The following is a 12,801-nucleotide window of genomic DNA, read 5'->3' on the forward strand; positions in this document are numbered from 1 at the left end:
CCTGGATGGCAGGTAGTTTGCTCCCGTGATGCGTTGGGCAGACCACACCACCCCATGGACCAACATCCCTGTGGAATGCTTTTGTCACCTTGTAGAGTGACACCCCGACGAAGGCAAAAGTGGTGCAACTCAATATAGGAAGGTGTTCCTAATGTTTTGTACACTTGGTGTACTTAAAATGTTTCTCTTTACTATATGAATGGTTGCAGCAAGTTATGTGAGCCAGAGTAGTACACTGGATGGTGCTATTGTACTACTGATATGATGAACTCTGTGTTAGGGAGACTGATTGGCAGTAGAAGGATTGTGTGCGTGTGCGCATACTGGCTGTCCCCAGAGTGTTGTGAGCGTCTGGTGACGAGCGGAGCCATGCTGGTCATCTTCGGCGCTCATCTGCAGCTGCAACCGGAGCATCCCCTGTATGGGGGTCATTACCTACGCCATCCAGGTCCTCATCAACCTCTCCAAGGTGGGTCCTCCACCCCACACTCCTGCAGTGCTTTCATACAGCCACTGTGTTGTGCCCAGGCCCATATCAATCACATCCTGGTAATTTTTTAAAATTCTTATTACTTTCACTTTATGTGATATGTATTGCCCTGTTCAGAATGTCAAATGTTTTTTTCATAGCAATTCTTATTGAACATGAACATTCTCTGCCTTCGTGGCTACCTTCCTTCCCTAAGAGTGTCCCCCACCCCCTCCACCAGTATAACAAGACAATCAAGGCGGTGTATGAGGTAGAGAACTCTGTGGACACGCTGCTGGATCTGCTGCAGATCTACAGGAAGAAGGCAGGAGACAAGGTGGCTGACAAGGGAGGCAGCATCTTCACTAAGGCCTGCTTTCTCCTGGTCATCTTGCTGCAGGATCAGAGCAGGGCTCTAGTATGGCACTACTACTACAACAAACAACATCATGATCAGTATATTTACCTTATTTTGGAAAAGCTTTTTATACAACTAAAACAAAACATTGGTAATAACATGAAAAAGATGTGACTCGTGAAGCAAGAAAACAGTTTGGAGATTACGGGAAAATTATTAGACAACAGTCGAGGACACAGCAGTTCACCTGAAACAAGACTGAATCCAAACACTGTTGATTTTATGTGCATTTTACATTTACTTTTCGCCACATTTGTTGATAACAAAATCTGAAAATACTCTGGATACATTCAGTAACATGATAAGAATATTCCTGGAAAATGTGGGGTAGGTGCACCTACCTCACATTTTCCAGGAATATTTTTTATCATGTAACATAAGATAAAAAATGACCAGGGTTTGAGTGAGATGACTAACTGGTGTTTCCAATTGGCCACACACTTCTCCAAAGTGTATATATATACAGAAGTCATATACATATTCATAAGTTCATATACAGTTCAATGCACTTTTATGACCAAAATAAGTTCATTTTTGAGCTCTCGTAGCTTTGCCTTTGATGAACTAGAGCAAGCACACCTAGTTTTGTTTGGAACACAACCCTGCATCCCCGCTATCACACAATTACTATTGTTGTTTACGCAATCCGGGTCAGATGGGCTTTATTTGAAAGCTTATCTAATGCCAACATGACTAGCTCAATACGGTCCAAAATAAAATACGATCTTAGTGTTAGGCTTTCACAAGTCAATTCAGCTCCCTCACGACGCCAGGACAGCGGAGTCAATCACCACCTTCCGGAGACACCTGAAACCCCACCTCTTTAAGGAATACCTGGGATAGGATAAAGTAATCCTTCTAACCCCCCCTTAAAAGATTTAGATGCACTATTGTAAAGTGGTTGTTCCACTGGATATTATAAGGTGAATGCACCAATTTGTAAGACGCTCTGGATAAGAGCGTCTGCTAAATGACTTAAATGTAAATGTAAATGGATCGTAATTTTGATGCGCATAGAAAGGATTCATGAGTGCCTTCAGGTGCGTGTTCTACGTAAGATTTTCTTCACAATAGACAAACAGGCTCATTCTGTTCAGAACAACCCGGAGTATGACACCATGTCATCTTGTAACTGTACATCAAACTTAGCGATGGAAAATATTGACACTGTATATAACATACGTTTTATGAAATGGAAACGTGAACGGGTGTTTTGCTTGCTTGTATGGCATCAAAGCGGTATTTATTACAATGCTCAGGGTCTCATCTTTAACAACACCTCAGGTCCTCTTAATTTACAGCATTTCCCTCACTCAGACAACAAATGTGTAAAAGTTGCCCAATTAGCGGAACGGATGCTTGTTGCATGCAGTGCCCAAGTTCAGAATGGCTGTCAGTCAAAACCCATACATCGCTGTGAAGCGCAGAACCTGAGCTCTGACGTTATTTATAGCATGCAACTGTACAGCTACTGCGTTCCAATTTAGGCACTTATTAGTGTCCAAATTTGCCGTTTTCAACCTGTATATGGGTACAAGTGTAAAGGGCTACGGGGTCCAGTGGCGACGAGTCATTCAGAGCAGGTGGGGGCAGAGTTAATAAAGCCGCTGTCACTGGTGTATAGAGGAGTAGGCAGGAGGCAGTCGCAGGTTTAGAACTACTGAGTTTATTTAAGCACCATAGATCAAAGCGGGATGAAACCCAAACGCTGTTGTGCTCAAAATATATCTTCATAAACAAAAAGGCACAGGGCGAACCCAAAGTGCAAAATATAAAGTGCTCAGGAAATAGTAGGAGAGATTCCTCTCAGAAAAACAAGTAACATTTGCAATGCATATATATATATATATATATATATATATATATATATATATATATATATATATATACAGTGATAGAGTGGGGATTAGAACCAGGTGTGTGTGTGTGTGTGTGTGTGTGTGTGTGTGTGTGTGTGTGTGTGTAATGATGACGAGACAAGTCAGGGGTTGATGAGTGACGGGCTTTTGCCAGCAGTAGGTTCGGCAACACCGAACGCCTGAGCTGGACAGGAGGGGGAGCCAAAGCGAAACAGGTCTCTTTTTTGCTTTCTTGAGCTCCAAAATGCATGTGTTTCAGCCTAGCTCAGTGCTTCTGTGGTCTCTAGTTGTGCCGTGATTGGCTCAGTGTTCTGTCACTCAGGGGACACTACATCACTGGAAAATCTATGGGTAGAGCTCGAAAATTCAAGCCCCTTGGGTGCTGCCATAGACTTACATTAGAAGTGCCCATCCAAGAAGGCTCAAGGTCATTGGCCACAGATAAAATGATGTCAAATCACATTATATCTACCGCAGCTTTGATTGGACTGATCAAGGCAAGCTAGACAAGAAGTCATCAATAACAAATCAAGTCGACAATCTACTGGCAAATCCTTTTCAATCCTTGTCATATGAAGAGAAATTATAGATTAAACATATAGGTGCTCATCAGCCATTGGACATAAACATTACACAAGTTGGAAATCGCAAATTTTACATTGAGTGTTGAGGCACGACTGCAGCCTCGGGTTTGATCCAGGCTGTGTCACAGCCAGCCTACTCTGGGAGACCCATGGGATGGTGCACAATTGGCCCAGCGTCGTCCGGGTTAGGGGAGGGTTTGGCCGGCCGTGATTTCCTTGTCTCATCATGCTCTAGCGACTCAGGGCCAGGCGCCTGCAAGCTGACTTCCGTCGTCATTTCACAGTGTTTCCTCTGACACATTGTTGTGGCTGGCTTCCGGGTTAAGCGAGCAGTATGTCAAGAAGCAGTGTGGCTTGGCTCTCGACCTTCGTCGAGTCCTTACGGGAGTTGCAGCGATGAGACAAGATCGTAACTTCTGGTACATGGTGTTGCATGTGAATGTTTATCCTTTTCTATTTATTTACCCTGTTTTTCTCCCCAATTTCGTGATATCCAATTGGTAAAATTTGAGTACATTGGCCATGATGTCAATCCAGCATGATTTCTGCCGCATTCAAAACTACTGGAAACTCAGAACTGGGAAATCTCCGACTTCAGTGAGTTAAAGACAACTGGGAACTCGGAAAAAAACTAGCTTCAACTTGGAAATCATTTTGAACGGTCATCCAACTCAGAATTCCAAGTGAGCACAGCACAACAAGGTGAGTTCGAAACTGTATTGTATGCTGCTGCATGTATGATGTAATGTGCCAGGGAGATATGTATACTGTAGCCAAGAAAGTAATACTAAGTGTATGTTGTGTAGTAAGCTGTTAGTAGCCCATGTGCCTCACCCTAATAAGTTGGTCTCTTTCCCCCTCATAACTTAGCCTACTGTTCTAACTTGGTGGTGTACATGTAGCCCATAGCCTGTTTTAGAGAAATGTAATCATTAAATATTGTCTGCTTATATGCCCTCTTTAATTATCCTACTGTTCTGACTTGGTGTAATACTGTAAGAACGCCCTTGTTCTGAATTCTGTCGCTGTACATTTCAAAAGTGCTGAACAATAGTTATATTGACTGCATCCGTCCTGACTCGGATTGCCTATAATCCACTCATTGTTCCCATATGCCATAGTTTGTACATCTCAATTGTCAGTAGAAACCACATTTGTTTAACCTGTCAGGGCTAGGGGGCAGTATTTTCACGGCCGGATAAAAAACGTACCCGATTTAAACTGGTTACAACTCTTGCCCAGAAACGAGAATATGCATAGTATTAGTAGATTTGGATAGAAAACACTCTAAAGTTTCTAAAACTGTTTGAATGGTGTCTGAGTACACCAGAACTCATATGGCAGGCAAAAACCTGACAATATTCCAAGTAGGAAGTGGCCTGTCTGCGATTTTGTAGTTCTCCTTTTGCTTGTCTATCGAAACTACAGTATCCGTGGGGTTATGTTGCATTTTCTAAGGCTTCCATTGGCTCTCTAAAGCCGCCAGAAAGCGGATTGGGGCGTCTCCTGTCTCTGGGCAAAGTATAGTAACTCAGTTTGTCAGTGGTCTGCATTTAGTGCTGCATTTAGCTGTGTTTTAGGTTTTTGTGACATATATGCTTGCTTGAAAAATGGCTGTGTGGTTATTTATATCTATGTACTCTCCTAACATAATCTAATGTTTTGCTTTCGCTGTAAAGCCTTTTTGAAACCGGATAATGTGGTTAGATTAACGAGAGTCTTATCTTTCAAATGGTGTAAAATAGTCATATGTTTGAAATATTGAAATGATTGCATTTGAGGTATTTTGCGCCATGCGATTCCACTGGCTGTTGAATAGAGTGGGACGCTAACGTCCCACCTAGCCCATAGAAGTTAAGCAAGTCAGCCATGTTTTTAAAAATGCAGAAAATGAGGCTGAATGAACTGTTTTGCTGCCAGACAAGGCTCTGCTGATAGCCAGGTGTAGCAGTAGTAAGGATTCCCTCCATGGTGCTGAAAATAAATCTCTGCTTTTGGGACAGCTTTAACCCTTTCATGCGTGAGTTCCAAATATCGCTAACAGTTCAAGTCTGCAGACATTTGCTCATCTGCTGTCCTGCATACACGTGTCCATATTTTACGTCTGTTGCCTGCATCGCAATCAAAGTTGTTTTCGTTACCAATAATAACTTTGGAAATGTGTGCGTTTCAATCAAAGTAAGTGCCTTATTACGTTATAATAGTATGTGTCGTGTTATGTCGTTTCTACTGTAGCATAATGTTTTTGTGTATATTCCTTATAACCGCAGACACGCGATGTAACGTTACTCATTTCATAACATTTATGGTGTTATACTCAATGCTTAGGTAGCTAGCTACATTCATCTATTAGCTCTGGAAAACAATGCTAATTGCGCCAGGGAAGTATTAGCATGTGTTGTATTTTGAAGCTACCCTGGCCTTATGACTCCCAAGTGGCACTACGTCTCAGTGCTAGAGGCGTCACTACAGACACCCATCTTCAAATCCAGACTGCGTTTCTATCAAAGTAAGTGTCTTATTACGTATAATAGTTTGTGTGTCGTGTTATACCGTTTCTACTGTAGCTCACTGTGTGTATGGAGCACAATATATCTGTGTATATTCCTTATAACCGTGGACACGCGAGGTAACGTTACTCATGTTACTCACCTTTTATGGTGTTATATTCAATCGTGCTTATGTAGCTAGTTACATTCTTCTATTAGCTCTGTAAAACAATGCTAAATGCGTCAGAAGTATTGGCAGGTTGTATTTTGAAGCTACCCTGGAAAAATTGAAAAATATCTTATACCACTTGGTCGTTTTCTCAGTGCATTCCACAAAGCTGTTTATTATGTCAGCCTTATCCACTGCCCCCATTTTGAGGTTATAGTCAAGCACGCAGTCTGGTTTGATGTTTCTCTGTCTGGTTTGTTTCTCTCTCCCGTCAGGTGGTCTAACTTCCCTGTGGCCAACATGGTTGCTGTATGGACAGTGGAGAGGACATGGATGTCTCGTTTGTCATGGCACTTTACTGCCAATTGTTAACATTTCTTATTTTGTATAATGGGTCATTTAGGATGGCAGTAGCGTTGTTGATGAAATGCAGTCATAGCAGCAGAACTAGAAAGCAGTCTTGGGAAAAAAGGGTGGCAAAGAAGGGAGTTGCAAACATAGGATCTGTGCTCCAGTATTCTCTTAGGGAGTTCTTCTTTACTATCCCCATGAGAAGGACTGTCACCAGGAATGTATACATTTCACTAATTGTGGTTGTCCCCCCCACTCCTGGCTCTCTCTTCTCCTATAGCTCCAAGGCATAGCGATTGGTCTCTGCTATGTCTCCCACCAACTCCTCTGTCAGAAACAACTTGAAGCACTCTGCCTCAGATGGAAATGGGACTCATCAACACAAACAGCAGGGCCAGGAGGGGTGAAATGGCTGGCAGCCTTACAGAACTCCTGTCGGTCTGCCTCCATCACCACCAGCATCTTGAAAGGGAACTGGGACTTTGTCAGTGGACAAGGGGTCCTCAGACAAGGGGTCCTCTGTCACTGTCAGAATCTGATTCCTGACTTTCAGACTCATTGTCAGAATTTTATTTTAATCTCCAGAATTTCTACATTTCTGAGTTGTCTCCTTTTGAAAGACATTGCTAATGCTACAGCTTAGCTCATTAGCTACATACATAAACAACAACACTGAATGTGTCACGTCCTGACCAGCAGATGGAGCTGTTGTAGTAGTTTTGGGGTCAGGACGTGGCAGTCTTGTGTGTGTGTGATTGTTCTGTGTTGGTCTTGTGACTCCTGATCAGGAACAGCTGGGGATCGTTGTTCCTGATTGGGAGTCATATATGTAGGAGTATGTTTGTCACTTGGTTTTGTGGGTAGTTGTTTTTGCACTGCGTTGGTGAGCCTGCAAAACTGTTTAGTGTTGTGGGTATCATTTATTGTTTTGTCAAGTGGATGCTTTACTCTTTTTTTGTTAATTAAAATATGAGTATCCACAACTCCGCTGCATTTTGGTCTTCCCTGCAACACAACAAAGGATTTTGTGACAGAACTACCCACCACCAAAGGACCAAGCAGCGGAGAAGAGGACAGAGGCAAGTGAGGGAGGAATGTTGGAAGTAGCGCGCTCGGGAGGTGATGGATTCCTGGTCACTGGAGGTGTTGACGGAGAGGATTGACTGGACATGGGAGCAGTTGCGGGTCCACTGTGACAACCTGCCTGGGAGGCAGGTAGAACCCGAGAGGCAGCCCCAATAATTTTTTAGGGGGGGGCACAAGGGCTATTTGGTGGGGCGAGATTACAGCCCCAGGCCAGCTCCCCGTACCCTTGTAGGGCAGACTGGACAGGTCCCGTGCTTTGGGGTTGGGGCTGTGGTGAGGCCTGGGATTTTCAGGCCGGTAGGCAAGGTACCAGCGCCCCGCATGTGCCAGGGCGAAGTAGGCATCGAGCCGGAAGGGGTGATGCCAACCCTGCGCTCAAGACCGCCAGTGCGCCCTTTCGGTCCGGTGTTTCCCGCTAGACGCACTAGCATGGAGGTGCGTGTCTCCAGGCTGGCACGTCCAGTACCAGCCCCACGCATCAGGAGTCTAGTGCGTCAGCCCAGCCTCGCCAGTCAACAGTCGCCGGAGCTGCCCGCCAGTCAACAGTCGCCGGAGCTGCCCGCCAGTCAACAGTCGCCGGAGCTGCCCGCCAGTCAACAGTCGCCGGAGCTGCCCGCCAGTCAACAGTCGCCGGAGCTGCCCGCCAGTCAACAGTCGCCGGAGCTGGCCAGACTGCGCTGAACGTCGCCGGAGTGGCCAGACTGCGCTGAACTGCCGGAGTGGCCAGACTGCGCTGAACTGCCGGAGTGGCCAGACTGCGCTGAACTGCCGGAGTGGCCAGACTGCGCTCCGAACTGCCGGAGTGGCCCTCCTGCCCTCCGGCCCAGCCCGAGGGGCCCCCGGCCCGCCCGAGGGGCCCTCCTGCCCTCCGGCCCAGCCCGAGGGGCCCTCCGGCCCAGCCCGAGGGGCCCTCCTGTCCCCCGGCCCAGCCCGAGGGGCCCTCCTGTCCCCCGGCCCAGCCCGAGGGGCCCTCCTGTCCCCCGGCCCAGCCCGAGGGGCCCTCCTGTCCCCGGGCCCAGCCCGAGGGGCCCTCCTGTCCCCGGGCCCAGCCCGAGGGGCCCTCCTGTCCTCCGGCCCAGCCCGAGGGGTCCGTCTGCCTGGCGCAGCTATCGGCGCCACCGAAGTGGGCGACGCCGAGGGTGGCGAAAGGTCCACGTCCTGCACCTGAGCCACCTCCAGGATAGGTGGATTGGGGAGGGAGGGTGTAGCACAGTGCCGTCGTTGACGGCAGCCACCCTCCCTTCCCTCCCTTGTTGTTTAGGGGTTATTGTTTATGGGTTTTGTTGGGGATTTGGTTTGTTGGTGTTTTTTTTGTTGTTAGGTGCATTCCGGGGTCTGCACCTTGAGGGGGGGGGGGGGTACTGTCACGTCCTGACCAGCAGATGGAGCTGTTGTAGTAGTTTTGGGGTCAGGACGTGGCAGTCTTGTGTGTGTGTGATTGTTCTGTGTTGGTCTTGTGACTCCTGATCAGGAACAGCTGGGGATCGTTGTTCCTGATTGGGAGTCATATATGTAGGAGTATGTTTGTCACTTGGTTTTGTGGGTAGTTGTTTTTGCACTGCGTTGGTGAGCCTGCAAAACTGTTTAGTGTTGTGGGTATCATTTATTGTTTTGTCAAGTGGATGCGTTACTCTTTTTTTGTTAATTAAAATATGAGTATCCACAACTCCGCTGCATTTTGGTCTTCCCTGCAACACAACGAAGGATTTTGTGACAGAATGGCTCAGAGTGGGAGTGAGAGGTTACCGTGATTGACTGCCTGCACGCGCCATTTGTATCAATAAATCACTATCAGAAAATGTTTTGTGTGGTATTATTGATATATTTACTATTTTATTCACGTTTTTCAATTACCGGTGATAAATCATGCATTCCGATTTTTGCATAGATTGTAATGGGTACATAGTATGTGTGTAAAATAATGTTTTGAAGGTTGTACTGATTATGATGACTTAAGCTAATTCCAGCTATGTGTGGAATCATGTTTGTTGACATACAATGAATTCTGGGTTTCACTTGATCGTCTGTTGGACCAAAGATGCTATAACAAAATGAGGTGAGTAAGGGTTCACACATTTTTTGAGAACTTCAGGAAATGAATGTGGGATGTGAACGGTGGTAGACAACACACCCCTTCAACATGCATACTATAAACAGACCAAACTAATCTTGTCTTCTCTTATTATCTTTGGTTTCTGTGAGGTAAAAAAGCATGGCTGCGCACTGAAACTAATCGTCGGATTACTTTCGATTTCTAGAAAGTGTTTTACTCAATTATTTTGATCAACGGTGAGCTCACCCGTGATGTGATTAATTATACATAGTAATTGCTATTAGCTAATTCATAGTGTAGTTTATGTCAGTCGAGAGTTAGAAAATATGACCGCTTGTGTTGCGTCAATCTTTCCTCAGTTAGCGCTAGGACAAATGTAGTCTACATTTTTCCGGTTAGGATGATTGTGTTATGCTATAGATACTTCTGTGAATATCTGAACATTGCATCCAAAAATAAACTGTTCACATTCTGGACATAACTTTGTAAGGACTGTATTTGTGTAAATAGTTTCTGAAAAAAGTGTGGCCAGCTCAAATGCTGATTGTTGCATCATTCGAAACTGGCCGTTCTAAATGAGCGTTCTAATCACACGGGCTGTGATGGTATGCTTCAGGGACCACTGTAGAACGATCACACCTGTGTGATGGTACGTGTGAAAGGGTTAAGTAGGCCCTAACAGTTTGTGGGAACCGTTCGTCACTGTTATAGTGCAATGAATGTATGGTTTAGTGTTTTGTTGTGTAGTGTAGTGGCTTTGCTGGCATGCCACTAGTTTGTCGCACCAAGATTTACATGCTAAAATCGCCACTGAGGCGTTGAGTGTAATTTATGATGGTTAAGACTTAAAATACTGGTCATTTGAGTCACGTGGGACCACCGAAAAAGATGGTAGGACTTTAGAGAGCTCCTAAAACCCACATGTAAATATTGAAATGGGGTGGCAGGGTAGCCTAGTGGTTAGAGCGTTGGACTAGTAACCGAAAGGTTGCAAGGTCGAATCCCCGAGCTGACAAGGTACAAATCTGTCGTTTTGCCCCTGAACAGGCAGTTAACCGACTGTTCCTAGGCTGTCATTGTCACGTCCTGACCAGTAGAGTTAGTATTTGTATTGTAGTTTGGTCAGGACGTGGCAGAAGGGTATTTGTTTCATATGGTTCGGGTTGTGTGTGTAGAAGGAATGGGGTGTTTGGTTTATGTATTCCGGTGTTTTAGTGTATGTTCTGGTTTTCTATGGTTTTCTGGTTTGTCTATTTCTTTGTTGTCTGTGTGGCTCCCGATCAGGAACAGCTGTACGTCGTTGTTTCTGATTGGGAGTCATATATTAGGAGCTTGTTTTCACCTGGGGTTTTTGTGGGTAGTTGTATTTTGCACTGCTGTGATTATAGCCTGTAAAACTGTCGTCTGCCGTTCTTTGTTTTGTTGTTTTTTCGTGTTCTCTTTATTTAACCTCTCTAGGCTAGGCGGGACGAATTCGTCCCACCTACGTAACAGCCACTGCCAGCCTGTGGCGCGATTTTCAAAACCTTAAAAATCCTATTACTTCAATTTCTCAAACATATGACTATTTTACAGCCATTTAAAGACAAGACTCTCGTTAATCTAACCACACTGTCCGATTTCAAAAAGGCTTTACAACGAAAGCAAAACATTAGATTATGTCAGCAGAGTACCAAGCCAGAAATAATCAGACACCCATTTTTCAAGCCAGCATATAATGTCACCAAAACCCAGAAGACAGCTAAATGCAGCACTCACCTTTGATGATCTTCATCAGATGACAACCCTAGGACATTATGTTATACAATACATGCATGTTTTGTTCAATCAAGTTCATATTTATATCAAAAACCAGCTTTTTACATTAGCATGTGACGTTCAGAACTAGCATACCCCCCGCAAACTTCCGGGGAATTCGCTAACATTTTACTAAATTACTCACGATAAACGTTCACAAAAAGCATAACAATTATTTTAAGAATTATAGATACAGACCTCTTCTATGCACTCGATATGTCCGATTTTAAAATAGCTTTTTGGTGAAAGCACATTTTGCAATATTCTAAGTACATAGCCCAGGCATCACGGGCTCGCTATTTAGACACCCGGCAAGTTTAGCACTCACCATAATCATATTTACTATTATAAAAGTTTGATTACCTTTTGTTGTCTTCGTCAGAATGCACTCCCCGGACTGCTACTTCAATAACAAATGTTGGTTTGGTCCAAAATAATCCATCGTTATATCCGAATAGCGGCGTTTTGTTCGTGCGTTCCAGACACTATCCGAAATAGTAAAGAAGTGTCACGAGCATGGCGCAATTCGTGACAATAAAATTCGAAATATTCCATTACCGTACTTCGAAGCATGTCAACCGCTGTTTAAAATCAATTTTTACGACATTTTTCTCGTAGAAAAGCGATAATATTCCGACAGGGAATCTCCTTTTCGGCAAACAGAGGAAAAAATCCCAAAGGCGGGGGCGGTCGGGGTCACGCGCATAAGCCCGTGTCCCTTGATCGGCCACTTGAGAAAGGCGATAATGTGTTTCAGCCTGGGGCTGGAATGACGACATTATGTTTTTTCCCGGGCTCTGAGCGCCTATGGACGACGTGGGAAGTGTCACGTTAGAGCAGAGATCCTTAGTAAATGATAGAGATGGAAAAGAAGTTCAACAAATGGTCAGACAGGCCACTTCCTGTAAAGGAATCTCTCAGGTTTTGACCTGCCATTTGAGTTCTGTTATACTCACAGACACCATTCAAACAGTTTTAGAAAATTTAGGGTGTTTTCTATCCATATGTAATAAGTATATGCATATTCTAGTTACTGGGTAGGAGTGGTAACCAGATTAAATCGGGTATGTTTTTTATCCAGCCGTGTCAATACTGCCCCCTATCCTAAACAGGTTAATAAAGATTAGCATCCACATTCCCGCTGCGTTTTGGTCATCTCTACACAACGACACCCGTGACAGTCATTGAAAATAAGAATTTGTTCTTAACTGACTTGCCTAGTTAAATAAAGGTGACAAAACAATGCAACAGGATACACTTTCGTTTTTGTGTTAATATACTGCTCAAAAAAATAAAGGGAACACTTAAACAACTCAATGTAACTCCAAGTCAATCACACTTCTGTGAAATCAAACTGTCCACTTAGGAAGCAACACTGATTGACAATACATTTCACATGCTGTTGTTCAAATGGAATAGACAACAGGTGGAAATTATAGGCAATAAGCAAGACACCTCCAATAAAGGAGTGGTTCTGCAGGTGGAGACCACAGACCACTTCTCAGTTCCTATGCTACCTGGCTGAT

General features: G+C 44.5%; 1 pseudogene; it reads left to right on the forward strand.

Moving 5' to 3' along the window:
• The first annotated feature begins 264 nt into the window (after positions 1-264).
• On the forward strand, positions 265-6,272 carry LOC106583975 (abnormal spindle-like microcephaly-associated protein homolog; annotated as a pseudogene).
• The last annotated feature ends 6,529 nt before the right edge of the window (positions 6,273-12,801 follow it).

The sequence above is a fragment of the Salmo salar genome, chromosome 23 (genome assembly GCF_965601325.2).
Source record: "Salmo salar chromosome 23, fSalSal1, whole genome shotgun sequence".
NCBI lineage: Eukaryota > Metazoa > Chordata > Actinopteri > Salmoniformes > Salmonidae > Salmo > Salmo salar.